Source organism: Tachypleus tridentatus, chromosome 4 (genome assembly GCF_004210375.1).
Source record: "Tachypleus tridentatus isolate NWPU-2018 chromosome 4, ASM421037v1, whole genome shotgun sequence".
NCBI classification, from domain to species: domain Eukaryota; kingdom Metazoa; phylum Arthropoda; class Merostomata; order Xiphosura; family Limulidae; genus Tachypleus; species Tachypleus tridentatus.
In genome coordinates, this window is record NC_134828.1 from 59,337,444 (window position 1) to 59,354,788 (window position 17,345).

A 17,345-nucleotide genomic window follows, 5' to 3' on the forward strand; every position below is an offset into this window, starting at 1 on the left:
GATACTTTAGTTTGATGTGCGTTTCATATATCAATATGTTTATTAATTTTGTTTTTGTTATATATTTTTAATTTTAGTTTTTCACTATGATCGAACATTATTTTAATAAACTTAAATGTTTTTATGCGTATTTCTAAATTCATCTCACTAATGAAGTGAAGAACAAATCTACAATTTAGTGATTTTTATCATTCATTTTAGGTTTCAGGTTTATAATGCTTATTCAGCTTCAAGCGTTTAAACCATATATTTTAAAGAACTATGCTATTTAAATACGCTGTTTCACTATAGCTTGATGTGTTACATTCTACACATAAAATATTAGTATACAGCTAGCAAACAAAGAAAAAGAATAACAATGGTTGTTTAAAATGTGTATTTTATTGTCCAAACCTAAACCAAAAGACTACATACGAACCATGCACAAATGTTTCACAATTATTTTAAAGCATAAAAAAGAAAAAAAAATCTTAAAACCTGAGTAAGGTATTGTTCAAAATTATATTAAGGAAACAAAGAGCAAATTTTTTATGTTTAGTTTTAATACCTAAGAATTTCTTAACCAATTGATGTAATGACGTTTTCCTTTCCTTATAGTAAACTATATACTTGATGAATTCTTATAAAGTTTAGAGTAATGATATATTATTTTGAATTATTCAAACTTAACGTTAGCTAGATATCAAGTGTTAAATAATATAAGTAGTAAAAAAATTGAAGGATTCAAATCCATTTATAGCAATGAAAATGTTTGAATTTGTAGAAAAACTACACCTCAATTTTCTAGTAGTTTTTGCTATTTCAGTAACATAAGTTACACGAATTTTAATCCTATAGATTAAACAAATGAACCTAGATTAGGGTAAGCCAACACACCTATATGTAACGCGTGTACACAAAACAATGACGTTGACAAGAATTATATCGTTCAGTTTAGTAATTTTTCTAGCTAGTAATCTCAATAGAATAGTAACAAGTTACTGGTAAGTAGCATCCATAGAACGGTGCTTGATATTCTACTATTTGACTATACTGTAGCAGATATTTATTATTTAAAATAAGTATGGGACAAAAATGATTTAATGTAAATTAAGCCGAAATAAAAAGGCCGTATGTCTATATTCACCTATACTTTTATACATCACGCTGCGTGACTATACCACATAAAGAAAAATAGTGGTTAATAGCTACAGCACATACTTTGCTTCAGGCTTTTTCAATTTCAGGATTTCGGCTATAGCGTGGTGTAATATCACAAGGAACACATAACATTGCATGACAAGTTGACAGCAAAAGTTGTTTGCGTCTGTCTCTTTTTCTTTCTTTTTTTTGCAACGAAAATCCTCTTTTGAAATATTGAACAAACGAAACTTTGCCACGATGAACGTCTCTTTCTCTCGTAGAGAAAATGTGGTTGGTTGTTGATTTGAATTAAGCACAAAACTACACAATGATATATCTGTGCTAAGCGTGGTTGGATAGATTCATGTTATTTTATGTCTGGATATCGTTTACACGACAACACTGAATGATCACGATCATTAGTAGTGAAAAACCAGAAATCAAGTCGTTATCATCCATGCTTCCCGATCTTATAACTCATCGAATGCGACTTTCTGACTAAAGAAAATATAAAAGATACGTCGAGGAGGAGTCTGACAAAAACATTCAACTAAATACATTTCTTAGAACTCACTTATGTCAAATCAACTACAAGTTAAAATTCACTAGAAAGTGTTTACATAATAGTGTAAACCGATCTCGTGAACTTGGACAGTAATTAAAATTAGATAATTCTATGTTTCTCCCAGGAATCTGCGAAATGCAGCATAGACAATAGTTTCCATTTGTATGATATCTGACATGTTCTGGTGATTAGGGAGCTCAAATCGCAATCTGCAGGCTCGAATACCTTCACTAATCATGTTCATCCTTGTAGTCGTTATAATGTTATCATCAAACTCACAATTGGTTGGTAAAGAGTAGCCCAAGACTTGGTGGTGAGTGGTGCTAATGGGTTGCTTTCCATCTAGTCTTCCACTGCTAAATTAGGAACGGCTAGCGCAGATAGCCCTCCTGTAGCTTTGCGATCTTGAGCAGCTTTGTGTGAACTTCAACAAAAAAAAATTGTGTGAATCGACATACTAACTTTAAAAGCATAAAATTCTAAATTTTCACGAAAATCATTACCAAAGGATTACTAGCCAAAACTTTGGCGTAAATTATGAAATAAAACGAATTTTAATTATTTTCTTAATACAATAATTAACCAGCAAAAACGCATTATCCCTGAAACATATTTTGTATACATCTGCCTGATCCTTTGGATATAAACGTCATTAAACTTAACCACTAACTGGTGTAAATGTTTGTTCGATAACAAAGCACATAGTTGAGACTAAATTCTAACATCGTGCATTTATAATATTGAACTTAACTGATAAAACATACCGCCAAAGTAAATCTAAGTTCACTAAGATGTTTTATATAGAAAAGTAATTCATTTCACATATTACAAACAATAGGTATCTCTATTTTTACATGTAACACATGAACAGAGCAACAGAATCGGAGATTGTTCTTCATTTAGTCTTTTCTCTCACTTATTTTTAATTATGTATGTATATATATATATATATATAGGGCACACAAAATTAACTGTATTTGGATTATATTGGAATGAAACAGCCATAAAATATTCCACTGAACACCTCGAGCTTAATTGGAAAATAGTATTTAGGAAACTCATGCATGGTAAAATTAACCCCAGGTAGTCAATAAATGTATTTTTGATTGTAAGATTATTTGAAAGTTAGTTAAAAATTAATCTTGGAAACGGTATACTTTATTAGTTAAATTCAATAATACGAATGTACGACGTTAGAACGTTTTCACTGTGAAACGTGCTTTGTTATCGAACATACATCTAGATTCTAGACCGATCGATGATTAAGTTAAAATGACGTCTATATTTGGGAGGATCAGACAAATGTCATATAAATGAGAGAAAGCGATTATATTGAATTACTGTTCTGCACGTTAGTTAAATATTCATATAAATCCATATTTTCATTAGAATCAATATATATATTTTAGAGAAAATTAATACTGAAAGAGTTAACTAAATTAAAACAATATATATACAGAGACAGAGAAAACAATTTAAAAGTCTCACACATTTAAAACATATGAATGTATCTGCATTTTGCATGGGAGCATTGGAAATTTTTCCCATGTCATATTAACGTAGCACAGACTTCATTGCCTGTATGTGATAGAGTTTCGAAGGTAAGGTAAATACTTGATAAATGACGGCTAGTGCAGATAGCCCTTGTGCAGCTTTGCGCGAAATTCAAAACAAACCATAATTCACGAACTTAAGGAATATGAAACACTTTCTGCTTGAAAATTATCTAAAAAAGAACTTAAAAATATACATTAATTTCAATATTCTTATTTGTATTTTTAACTTTAATGTCAAAATGAGACTTGGCCAATTATTTTTAAATAAAAAATATAATAATTTTGTCACATTGATTACAGTTTGAATAACTTTAGGTCCTTAGTTTGCGAACAGAAATTACATACTTTATTATTACAAATAATTATAACTGATATTTTTTTTCTTATTCTGAAAGCAAATAGTAAATCGGATAAAGGATATTTGTCATCTTTGAGTATTGTAGTTTAACCTATAATAAGTAGAGTGGTAAGGCCTAATAGTAGGGATGAATATCGCTCTAGACTGGTTTTTAATTAATCCGTTACTGATTTCAAATTAGAGAAATATAAGAACAGCATTTTAAATACATTTTAGTCCTTTTGATGTTAGTTTTACACGCTTTTAAGATGGGTATTGATTCAGAAGAATATAGAAAAAAGAAACATTTGTATTCTAATGTAATTTTTATCACTATTATTAGGCCTTTGGCTCACTGGTTCGCTGAGTCAAGCGTTTTCAATTTTAACTGTCTGTGGTTATATTTTCAATCTAGAAATATACGTAGAAAAATAAATATATATCACGTTATTTCAAAATTTATATTTCCAATAAAGATTTTGTTTGTTGAACTTTCATTTTCTATTTTACGTTCTATAAACAATGTAATATTGTCTAATATTTTAACATTGAATGAGTTTTTGGTGTGTTTTTTTCGCATAACTAAAATATAGATTATATCTGTAAGTATATTTTTATATTAGAAAAAGATTGTTTGTTTTGGAATTTCGCACAAAGCTACTCAGGGCTATCTGTGCTAGCCGTCCCTAATTTAGCAGTGTAAGACTAGAGGGAAGGCAGCTAGTTATCACCACCCACCGCCAACTCTTGGGCTACTCTTTTACCAACGAATAGTGTGATTGACCGTCACATTGTAACGCCCCCGCGACTGGGAGGGCGAGCACGTCTGGCGCGATTCAGGCGCGAACCCGCGACCCTCAGATTACGAAGCGCACGCCTTAACGCGCTAGGCCATGCCAGGCCCGTTAGAAAAAGAAAAGAAAAAGGTAGAAAATGTATAACGAACAACGATTTTCATCTAATTTATTTCTATTATTACATTAAAAAAGCATAAATGTCTTCTGCTGTGTAATAGTTAAATACCAAGAAAATAAAAAAGTAAAGGAGTAAAGTAAAATATTTTGTTTGTTAACTACATTTTAATGTCCTAGAATTACATAAACAAACGAATGTTTCTCTTCATAATCGTATAATGACTTTTAAAAAATAAAAAAGTAAAACGGCTCGGCATGGCCAGGTGGGTTAAGGCGTTCGAGTAGTAATCTGGGGGTCGCGGGTTCGAATCCCGGTCGCACCAAACATGCTCGCCCTTTCAACCGTCGGGTCATTATAATGTGATGGTCATAATATGAGTAGCCCAAGAGTTGGCAGTGGGTGGTGATGATTACCTACCTTTCCTCTAGTCTTACACTGCAAAATTAGGGACGACTAGCGCTGATAGCCCTCGAGTAGTTTTGCGCGAAATTAAAAAAAACAGACTTTCAAAAATTTATGACAACATTGATACTTCAGTGTATGTTTCTAAACATAATATTTATTTTAAATGAAAATGCTTCGTTAACAAACTAAATGATATTAAGTCGGGGAGTGGGGGGGCAGTTTGTCAGCAAAGCTTAGCCTCAGTTTCACCATATGAAACATAAATATGACAACTATGTCGCAAGTGACATAATAGTCTAATACAGGAGTACTTGAGCATTTAATATTTGTCGGAATTAAATATTTTGGCAACATAGCCTTTGACGGATAGATTAATACACCTGATTATTTAGTTTCCAACCATTTATTGAATTCATGGTTAGTACAAGCCTATTGTGTTAAAAGAAAAGAACAAAAATACAAACGTACACACGCTGTATGATACTCTGTCCCACAAAATGCTCTTTAAGAGACTACGAGACTTGTTTGCCATCGTTAAAGTTAACATAAAATTAACAAGGCTTGGTTGCTCATCATCCAACACATCTTAAATGATTGTCCGTCATTTTAAAGTTAATATACATTACCAACGAAATGTAGCATTTAATTTTATGCAACCTACTAGACGTAACAATCAATTTTAAAACAGTTAAAGCATTTTTCATGTGAGTTTTAGTTTAACTCCGTCACTTTAAGAGATCACGCATTCCAAATAGTTTGCCGCAGACATACCTTTATGATCTCAAATAAAAATTTAAAGTTCTAATGGTATTGAGATAACATATAATATTGATTAAAAATACATCTAATCAAATGAGTAATAGACTTTTACATGATGTTAGTAAATATAACAGTTAAGAAATGGTTCGTTTCCAGAGAATGTAATGAAGTAGTATTTTCCTGTAAAAGTAGGAATCGTACTTTTAAAATCAACGGACTACAAGTGTTCCTAGGATAACTTCAACTCTTAATGTATATTTTGTAAAAAGAAACGAAAACTTAAATGCTATTATGAAAGTAAACTATGAATAAATACATTGTTAAAGTCATTATATTTATCGCTTTAACTTTTCGAAAGCGTATACTTAATAAAAACTAAACTTTCATTAGCCTTGTCACGTTTTTACAAACTATTATTTTGCTTGTTTTCATGAAATACTTGATTTCAGTACATGCAGAACATTGTTGGAGATTATATACGTATAAACAATAAACATTATTTGAATTTATTTGTATTGTTGGAGATTTCAGTTTCTACACTATATATATTTTATATATCACTCATAGTTCAGTAGACTGTTGAAATAATTATAGTGAAATGTTTTTATTTTTTCTCTTATTTTCCTCAGGCAGATAATTTAGAGTTGCGATACAGAGGGCTACTAAGACAGTTTTATACCATATTTTGATTCTACTAACCTTGTGTTTGTAATTTTAAATGTAACCATAAATATTTTTTGTAACTGTAATGACATGCAGAAAGCATTAGGGTAACTAATGTTTGGAAATCAAACTTATAGAAAGCAATAATGTTGAATTGGAAATTTGAAAACATTATTACATGATCCCAATATTTCTTTACCCATGCTTTAAGTATCTTATTAGATAGTTCTGAAACTTTGACCTCATTATTTTATTTTCAGTAGATTTTTTCTATCGTATTTTATTATGCTCTCTATTTAGAGTTTCTTTCTGAATAGTTTATTTTGTTTTATTTTTTTCCACACATTTTATATTACAGATTTGATAAGTGTTATGCTTTTTTTTAACATCAGTTTATTATAGTGAACATCGTTGGATTTCATGTCTTATCTTAAGAATTTGTATTATATTGTTATAAAAACGAATTTTGTTTGTTTTCTTATAGCAAAGCCACATCGGGCTATCTGCTGAGTCCACCGAGGGTTCTCAAACCCCTGATTTTAGCGTTGTAAATCTGTAGACTTACCGCTGTGCTAGCGGGGACATAAAAGAATAACATTTTCTCTATTTCTTCTCAGAGATGATAGATCTAACCAACAGCATCAGTTCCTGTTCCGTCCCTCTCCAATACAAATATGTTAACATCAGCCTATAGAAACAGCTAAACACGATGCGTAAAAAACAACATTACTGAGGTATGCTTAGTTATTAACAAAACAAATCACACACATGTTGTATTTTATGAGCTATATTTAATTTTTTTTAATTTCAGTAGCTTTTCACGCCTATGTATCTTTGCAACTTCTTTCTTCTGTAAAAAAAAAGAAGGTATTATTTTAAAGAATACGTTACGTTTAAATAAAGGTTTGAAAACTATAATAGGTTGAACATGGACCACATTTTGAGACTAAAATAAAATTAAATTTGAAAATATTTTTAATAAACTTCAATAAAAGTCAAATGTTTATAACCGTACGATATTTGTCGCGTTTAGTTAGTTGTTCGGCGACGTTATGCATTTAGTTTGATAGTAGTCACTAACTCATTATTATTGCTGGAGAACGATAAATATTTCGGTTTCCTATCAACAAGAAAAATTTCTACAAAACGTGAAAAAGCAGTACGATATTCTTATAACGACATTCTCCAATAAATGTGAAGTAAGAGTTTAACTCTTTGCATGGTTTCAGAGTTTTATATACAAGCTTCTAAGCGTCGTTGGAAGTTAATATGATTGATCATCAGAAGAAAACCATTATTACACCAATCTGTCAAAAGTCGTACGTGCATCGAAGCTTCTGCACCGTAAAAAAGTTAATCGATAACTTTGCCGTCAAACAGAAAACACATTGAATATTTCATGAGGGACTGACGCTCAAATGATATCTGATCGAATTCCAATTGTTAGACAGAGCAGAGACTCTTCTGTTAGTGAATGTAACTCTAAAGGTTTGGAATAACTGTTTTCTTTTTCCCAGTAGACTTATGCTCCTCAGCTTTCTGCCATCGGCCTTACATTATGAACTGTTCAGCTCTTTGTATTAGAATTTAGATTATGCGGTCATTTTGAAATGTTCGTGGAATTTGTTTTCCCAAAACAAATGACGAAGGCGGTTTTGTGTCACGAGATTGGAAAACCACTATTTTCATAGCCTGGTGCTATAAAGTAGCAAGCAAACAAATAAACAGATAGATAGGACGATTCTTCACAGCTATATTGTACAATCTGATCATTTATAAAAGTGGGGCATCAGTTTAAGTACTCAAAATAAAATTTCATAGGTGTTTTAAAACTGAATTTCAGAGAACCATGAATGAAACACTCTAACTACCCCGTGTTGTCTGTCATTCACACAAGATTGCTGTGAATCGTGACTTACAGTATATTTGTTTAGAAGTAAGAATTTTTTTAAAGTTTGCTTTTTGAATTTCGCGCAAAGCTACTCGAGAGCTATCTGCGTTAGCCGTCCCTAATTTAGCAGTGTAAGACTAGAAGGAAGGTCATCACAACCCACCGCCAATTCTTGGGATACTCTTTTACTAAATAATAGTAGGATTGACCATCATCTTATAACGCCCTCACTGCTGAAAGGGCGAGCATGTTTGGTGCGACCGTGATTCGAACCCACGACCCTCAGATTACGAGTCGAACGCCTTAACTCACCTGGCCATGCAGGGCCTAAGAATTTTTTAAAGTGAAGTTAAGGCTCACTCAACGGTTTTGTCATATGCACTCAATGAACTGCAGCGTTATTTTACTATGACAACTGACTACCAAACCTGTAACGAAACTGATTCCTTAAATTTTCTTTTTCTCACCACCACTTTGTATTGGCTAAACAGATATTTGACTTAACGTAAACTGTAATTGTAATGGTTTTGCTGTCTGTGTTCAATTATTTCGTGTAAGCATGTGTTTAACTTAATATTGTTCTTGTGAAAAACCAAAACTAAGTATATCATAAAATCAGATTGTTTTTGATGTCGTTCACAAAACGTGGTAAGAAAAATAATGTGTCAAAAAAAGAAATGTCAGTGGTACAAACTACTCTGAGTCATGAAGTTCTGTTGATGCCGACGGTTTTACCCTGAACAATAGACAAAGCGCTGGAGCAAGACATTGTGCTATAAGGACGTTCTATCGATGCTGATAATTTTAGTTTGAACAATAAACATTATGCTGCGCTTACTAGGCGCATCAAAGCGTGATTTTAGCATTATATGACCTCAGACGTTTAGTTTGGACAACATAAAACGGTATGCTGCAAGATATTGCGCAATAGAAGTGTTTTAATATACTGATTTTAACGTGAACAATAAACATTTCGATACTTGATTAAATGTGTCCTAGGTGAATTTTGTTTATTTTACGTGTAAAGAGGTTTGGTGTTGTTCTGTTTATCCTGTGCGAGTAAAGATCCCATATTCTTCTGATGATCTTGCTTACAAACAGGTCCTGCATTATTCTCTTTATCTTGCTTATGATCAAGATTGTTTTGAATACGTTGCTGAAATCCTTATAGTGAAGACTGTATTTGACCAACATCCGTCAAAATATTCTTATTATAACCATCGTCTTGTTCATACTAATGTGCTATCGCGAGCCAACAGAATTGTTGACGAGAAACACGTGCTTAGACCTCTAAGCCACATAGCCAACTTCTTGCTGGTATTAATATCACACCATCAGGCATCAGAATTATTGTGTATAAAGTACGCGCTCACGTTCATAAACGATAGCCATCTTCTCGTTGATATTAATATGCTACTAATAGTCGTCTGAATAATAGGACAATAAGTATGTGCTCACAAAGACAGTTCAGATTGCCATCATTTGTCAGTGTTAATTTGTTATTTAGATCAAAGGCATAACGTGGATAGTCATCTTTATTATTGTATTTGTTTGTTATATTACTCGTCACAGTTATAAGCCAAATGTACGTGTGCACACGGATAAAACTGAGCTGGAGAGCAGAAAATATGCAACTGGAGAAAACTCAACTGGTTAGGACTAATTTTATGGTGCTTATTTCAAAAACGTAGTGAGAATTTAGTCATTGCCTCTAGATTTGTACTTATTATAATATCTCATTATTTTATCAGAAACATGTAAAATATTATGCAACAACTTAGTAAAGTAGATTTATGCTGTGAAATTTAGTTAACTTGGACACTTAATGGGTAAAAGACATACATTTTTGATAATTTCAAAAATCAACTATATTTATGCGAAATTCAAAATATATTGTTCACATATGCTGGTTGGTCTTAATATAACTGTACCAAATTGGTTGGTTTTAATATAACTGTAGCAAATTGCATCCTTTTGCTTTATTCCCACGCTCATCTGCTTCACCCGTGAATTGTGAAAGCCTCATGTGATATTTTAATAGAATATCAGAGAAGTCCCTCGAATGTGAATAAAATGACCGTAGTCAGACGACTGACTCTCCTTTAGTTGCCTTTTTCACTCAGTCAGTTGGTTACTTCATCTTACTTTACACACAAGTAAATCAAAGTTCTACCTTCTTCTTCGCATATCCACAATATAATGAAATTCTGAAAAACTATGCTTTTAAATATACTTTAATCTTTAGCTTTGGAAACATAAACTTTTATATAATTTTTTAGAAAAAAAACTCGCAGTGATGGCTGCCTCCAGTTCATGTAAAGTCTGAAAATGCAGAAAAATCAGCCATACAGTTTTTGCTACATTTGAAAAAAATATATATACAGTTTTACAAAAAAAAAATGCAAATATAACTCATACAGTTTCTTCTACATTTGTAGAAAATGTAAAGGTAGCTTAGTACCATTATTTTGGGTATAAAATTTGTGATCAAGAAAAACACTGAGCTGAATATTGTGTGTTGTACAGTTTGCACATTTGGCTTGACACAGTGACAGGATAAGAAAAGAAATATGCCATCTACAGTTCCCATAATATGGTGTGAGCCCAAAGATCGCCTTAATGACTGTTATTTTTGCATTACTAATGAATGTTTCTGGATATTCAGGCAAAACTAAATAAAACATTAAATATACTGATATTGCATCTACAGTGAAACCAATATGTCATGGCGAAGGTCTTCCAGTCATATACAACAACGATTTGTAAAATCTTCCAAAGAAGACAATGAACCATCTTCATACTCTTCATCTCGTAATTCTATTCCTGTGGTATTTCAACATAAGCTACTTCATCTAATTACACAAGAAGAACTAAACTATTTGATTGCTAACTTGGCTCTATTAAAACAGCATGGGAAACATCTTGGTCTTGTTTACAGCAATGGAACTTGTTAATTTCAGGAAGAGTTCCAATTTTTCGAAGTCGCCATCAGTGTCTTGCTTCTCACTACAGCATGTAAGATACTTTGTGCTTTTGTACAAATAATGATGCACTAATGAAAGAATTAGGTACAGAACGTCATCCTCAAGAATGTAAATATTTTATTGATTCATAAAATTACTGTGAAAGCTATACTTCTGACTAATGAGAACACTAAGTTCTTGATTCCTGTTTCACATGCTGTGAACATGTAAAAAACTTATCAAGGCATGCGGTCATCAAATAAGGTCACAACAGGTGGAACATGTGTGATAATATAAAAGTTACTACATTCATACTTGGCCTGCAGAGTGGGTATACCAAACGTTGTTGCTTTCTGTGTCTATGGGACAGCCGAGGTGATAAAACTTATTTCAGAAAGCGATGGCCAGTGAGAGAAAGTTAAATACCAGGGAAACATAATATTGAGTATCAACCTTTATTGGGTCTTTAAAATTTGTTTCGGCTTTCAATTCATATTAAAGTGGAACTCTTGAATAATTTTGCAAAAGGAATAAACAAAAATGATAATGGCTTCCGTCTGAGAAATTTTTTTCAAAAATCATTGAAGCAAAATTGAAAGTAAGAGTATTTGTTGAGCTACAGATTCGGGAAGTGCTGATGAATATTGATTTTAAAACAGTGCTCAATCAGATGGAACTTGTTACCTGGAAATCATTCAAGCTGATTGTCAAAATAACTTCTTAGTAAATCACAGAAATGAAAACTATGCTGTGAGGATATTCTTGAGAACCACAAAGATATGAGGTCTACAATGTCACTAAAGATGCATTCCTTAAACTCTCATTTAGACTTCTTTCCAAATAACCTAGATGCTATGAGCATAATGAGAGCTTCCACCAAGGTATTTCTACATTGGAACAGTGATATCAAGGGCAGTGGAAACTTGCGATGATGAAAGATTTTTGTTGGTTCTTAACAGTTCAAAATTGAGAACATATTTAAAGGCACAAACAAATCAATCGGATATTTTTAACAAAAATAAAAAATAATACCATGATGAAAGTTTTGAACACAGTCTGAATGAATTTTCAGTATATAATATTATTATACTCATTGTTTTCTTAAACTGATGTTGCTTTTACATACTGCTTTTGAGTATTTTCAAATACAATTTTCAATGAATAAATAAATCTATCAAAGAACATCCGAGTGGCATAGCAGTACGCCTACGGACTTACAATACTTACAAGTTTCGATACTTGTAGTGGGCAGAGCACAGATATTACTTTGTGTAGCTTTGTGCTCGACAAACCACAACAACAACGATTAAAAAAAAAAAAAGTTATTTTTACGATATATATAAATATTTTGCATAAATTTATGATAGCTGTTAGGCTAAATGCGATCAGTAATTTTCAACACGGGTTGTAGAGTCACTTGGAAACAGTTGCAGGAGATTAAGTTTGTTTTATTATCCAGAGTAGTCTGAGGAACCCAAAATACACTCGATATTGATTTATTCTGTGCATTTATTTCATATCTGAAACTACGTTTTGAACAGATCGCGGATATTTTAAATTTTTGCAAAAATGTCATGTTCTCAAAATTTTCACAGTAATTTTTATACAGTATGTTATTATACAATGAGTACAGTTTATCATGGTGTGACGTTTAGATGTATTTAAATTAGTAACTGTTCTAAAAATTCTTTCACATTTCTAGAAATGAATCATTTTGTTATACATTATTATTATTTTCATAATTAGTTTCTACAAGAAAAGAAAATTGTATAAAGAGCATGTGTCATTTTAATATTGGACATAGAAGTTATTGTCACTAACTATGTTACCACTTTATAAACTAAACAAATCTATAACTTTCAAACGACCTTTCATCTTTGTGCTGTTTGTACACTATTCTTAGCATTTTGAGTTAAACTAAGATATCAAGTACAAAATAGGAACAAAGATAGAGCCTTTCTTTAACAGCTCGAGTGGCTTGTAGGCTCCCACTGAGGATGGCCCGTGCCTGCTCATCCCCAACTTACCACCCTCTGAGCCATCGAATGGCTCATTTGTTCAGAGCAGATGCATTCGGGCAAAATGGGAGACATCAGGCTGTGCCGTGTATCAGATCTTGACAGATTCTAGAGGTGGGAAAAGATTTAGTAGAACGAGAAAAACCCATAGATAAGATAGTCTTAGCATCTTTTGAACCATGTGCATACAAATATGTGCTGATTTCACTAGTATTGACACTCGCCCTTTCTTTGGAAACGCTTTAGTTTGTGTTTTCGGAGACAAAAAGACGCCCAGTCTTAGAGAAATGATGGCTTACTCCTTTAACTGAATCCTCTCCCAACAAAAGCTTGAAGAAATAATACGATTGAAGGTCCTCTTTTGAGCGATGATGATCTAGAAAAATATCAGTCATCTAATGCCGCCCAAAAGAATTTTTCACAAATGGATAATTATTACTTGATGAGGGTCTTAACAGGATGGGTAAGTCTAAAACTTGTCCCTATTCTCCGATTAGACGATCTTATTGCCAGGAACACCTAGGGCACCGATGACGTCATATTAGTATGGGCTGGTACAGACTTTAATTCCAAGGTTCTAGTTCTGAGTGCTTGTTGCATGTTAATAGCTTGTCTCTCAACGTAATTACTACTTCCTTCTTCTCACTAAACAAGATCATAAAAACATAAAAAACTTTTATAAGTATAATCCGAACGGTGCCAGTCAGGCTACTGTTTACGAAAAACACATCTCGAGATGAAAATATGCTCTTGTTGTCTCTTACGGATATAAAGTAGCCTGGAATGAAGTTGCCAGTTCTCTTACGAAAGATAAAACATACGCTCTCATCTCCACGCTTTTTTTGTGAATGAAATATTAAAATAATTAAAAAACCGCTAGTTTTGATGTAAGATTGTTCTGTAGAAATACCTGATATTTCAGTTCATGCTTGTTTACTCCTTGATGATGTAAAATTTTAAGTTATTTTAACGTGATACCAAGTTAAGTTGCATACTAGACTGTTTATTGCATGTACAGTTTGTCAATACGTGACCCTATGTTGTAGTTATTGAAAACATATTACTGCTACACCAACACATGATGTTATTTTATATATTTTTGAAGTTTGGTGACTATGTTATTATACTGTAGAGCCAGATAAACTCTAATAATCAGGATTCGTGCTGTCCAAGCCTCGAACTATGTAATATATATATATTAAACCTGATTACGCATAATAAAACACGACAGACATACCATAAAATCATTGGTCACATGTTCGTTGTACAATTAATTTCATAATTTTATATTTATCCTGTGCTAGAAATTTATGTAGCCCAATTTGGTTTTGTTTTTTTTTTGTTTTAGCTGGTATCGCTTAATTTCACATTTACAGAACAAATAATATTGAAGGGAAGACGTACCAGTAGGCTAATATTGTTAACTATATGTCTTTCTAACAATAGTAGTATAAAGTGTTTTTGAATCTCGTGATTTACTTTTATTCATTTTTTACATTTATGCCACCTACTCTTTTAAGATTATGTTATCGTTTATCAAATCTGAGAGCAAAGAGAAGCCAAGGTCAAGGTACTTATTGTAAATATTAAACGGATCTATTAAATTTATATCACACTGCATAGTGACGTGGTATTATACTATGTGTTGAAAACCTGACGACATTCAATACATTATAATGTAAAACAAATCACCTAAATTGGAATATAGATGGAGTGAAACCCACTATAACTTGTAAATCTAAAAAGTAAAATAACACATGGAAAACGCAATAGCACTGAAAAAGTTTAACAGATGTGTAGATAAAGTTATTCATGAAACGTTAAGAAAATACCAAGTAAATACAAAGTCTGTCACTGTTAACTTTTCCAAGTTAAAGTCTGATCCAAGATTAATTTATTACCACCATCTCACTTCTAATGTGTTATGTATTTCCTTTTCCTGCCTTTAAATCTTAATTGTCTTCACTGGAAAATGCTTAGCTTTACTTTTGTTCAGTTTGTTTAAAAGATAACCCTTTTCCTCAACCCTCATTATAGCTCATTGTAATAGCATTCGCAGTAATCTTCTTCATTGATACCTCCTGCAGATATTTTAACATATTTCACATAAATATCTTTTCCCCTTTCTATACTTTTCAGAGTCCTCAGAATTTGAATCAGTTGACTTTTATAACCCCTTCAAAATAATATTACGTTAAATATACCAGGAAATTGTCAGTATTAAGGCTACATATAAGCTGAAGATTAATATGAATGTCTTAGTGTTAAGGACATTAGAATTTCTGGAATATGTATTTATTGCATCCTCATTTCTTCATGTCCTAGAGACAAAAAAGGAATTAGACAGTCCTATCAGTAATATTCATACTGACACATGATGTTTGGGAAGTAATATTCTTTGAATATATCTGAACGTTCACTGTGGGACAATTTACTCCACATGGACGCTGGTTCTGAGTGATAATATATATGTGTGTGAAAATGTGCATCTATCGTTGTCTGGTTTATCATCGACATTCAACACATTTTTGCCAGAATGGATATTTCGTTGTATAATGATATCAAATACTGACTGATTTTTCCATTGTATCATGCATTGATCATTTCTATCATGTGAAACATATTCACCATTATATGTTTACTTTAACAACTACATTGGTTTCAGTATAGTTTTCTTTTTTGCATATGACGTATATTCTTGACTGTGTATTGAGAAGTCTCTTCTGTTCTTGAAAACTATAGAAGATTCTTGAGAGTTAGAATCAAAAATATTGTTGAAACTTTGAGAAACTCGCGTAATTCGTATAAAAACGGCTAGCCGAGAGACCGAAGGGTATTATTATTGGACAGCTACAGTCAATGCACTATAGTCATCGGAAACTATAATTGTGATTAACGTCTATTAATCGGATGACTACAGAAATTGTCCAGGAACGTTTATAGATTTCGAACATTACAAACCGTTCAACTTCATTGAATTAACTTAGGATGTTAGTATTTCTACGAGGACATTAAATATCTTCGCCGGAAAAAGTCACCTTGTAAGGGTGGGAGGTCAATCAGGCTAGTTAGCCTGAGAGGTGAGGAAATATCAACCGAGAATTAATTTGTTCGTCGTGGATCGTCGAAAAAATATTGTTCTAGACCAGATGTAGGAATTAGTATTGTCTGTAAGTTTGTAAACTATTGTATATAAAACATCATTTATAATATCTATTAGTAATAACCGTTATTAGAAGTTGTATTTTTTCTATATTAAAATATATTTGTTTATTTCTTTGTTTTTGAATTTCGCGCAAAGCTACTGCACTAGCTGTCCTTAATTTAGCAGTGTAAGGTTAGTTGGAAGGTAGTCATTACATTATAACGCTCCCACAGCAAAAGGGCGAGCATGTTTCGCGAGACAGGGATTCGAACTCGCGATCATCGAGCGCCTTAACTACCTGGCCATGCTGTGCCATATTTGTATTAAGAAAGAAAATTGTGTATATCAAATATCATAAATTTAATGCATATTAACATTAAATTAACTTCTAAATTAAAACTCAAGTTTCCGGTTATTTGAAAGAGTAATATGTAACGTACACAATATAATAAATTGGAGATTCGTCAGAAATGTATTGTAATACGTTACACATGGCCCGGCATGGCCAGGTGGTTAGGGCGATTGACTTGTAACCTGAAAGTCGCGGGTTCGAATCCCCGTCGCACCAAACATGCTCGCACTTTCAGTCGTGGGAGCATTATAATGTAACAGTCAATCCCACTATTCGTTGGTAAAAGAGTAACCCAAGAGTTGGCGGTGGGTGGTGATAACTCGCTACCTTCCCTCTAGTCTTACAATGCTAAATAAAGGACAGCTGGTACAGATAGTCCTCATATAACTTTGCGCGAAATTCAAAAAATAAACAAAACAAAACGTAACACACGTAGCTGTACTACAGATCTCATACTGAACTCACAGTCTTCTCTACCTAACTGCTTCAATACAATTATATTGTCAAATTTTCACTGAAATTATTTTGAAATAATTACTAGTGTACGATAACTACAGTTTTCCAGCGTCAGTTTGAACATAATGGAAATCCCACTTATTATTTTTCACATCAGGTCAAACTTTCGGTCAGTAGAATTTAGACTTGAAACTATAT

General features: G+C 32.5%; 1 long non-coding RNA gene across 1 annotated transcript in view; it reads right to left on the reverse strand.

The window, feature by feature from the left end:
* Positions 1–585: 585 nt before the first annotated feature.
* Positions 586–17,345, reverse strand: part of LOC143249216 (uncharacterized) — a 100,382-nt gene continuing 83,622 nt past the window's right edge. The window contains exon 3 of the long non-coding RNA XR_013027637.1: positions 586–2,111. This is a non-coding gene — a long non-coding RNA (uncharacterized LOC143249216). The remainder of the gene's footprint in view (positions 2,112–17,345) is intronic.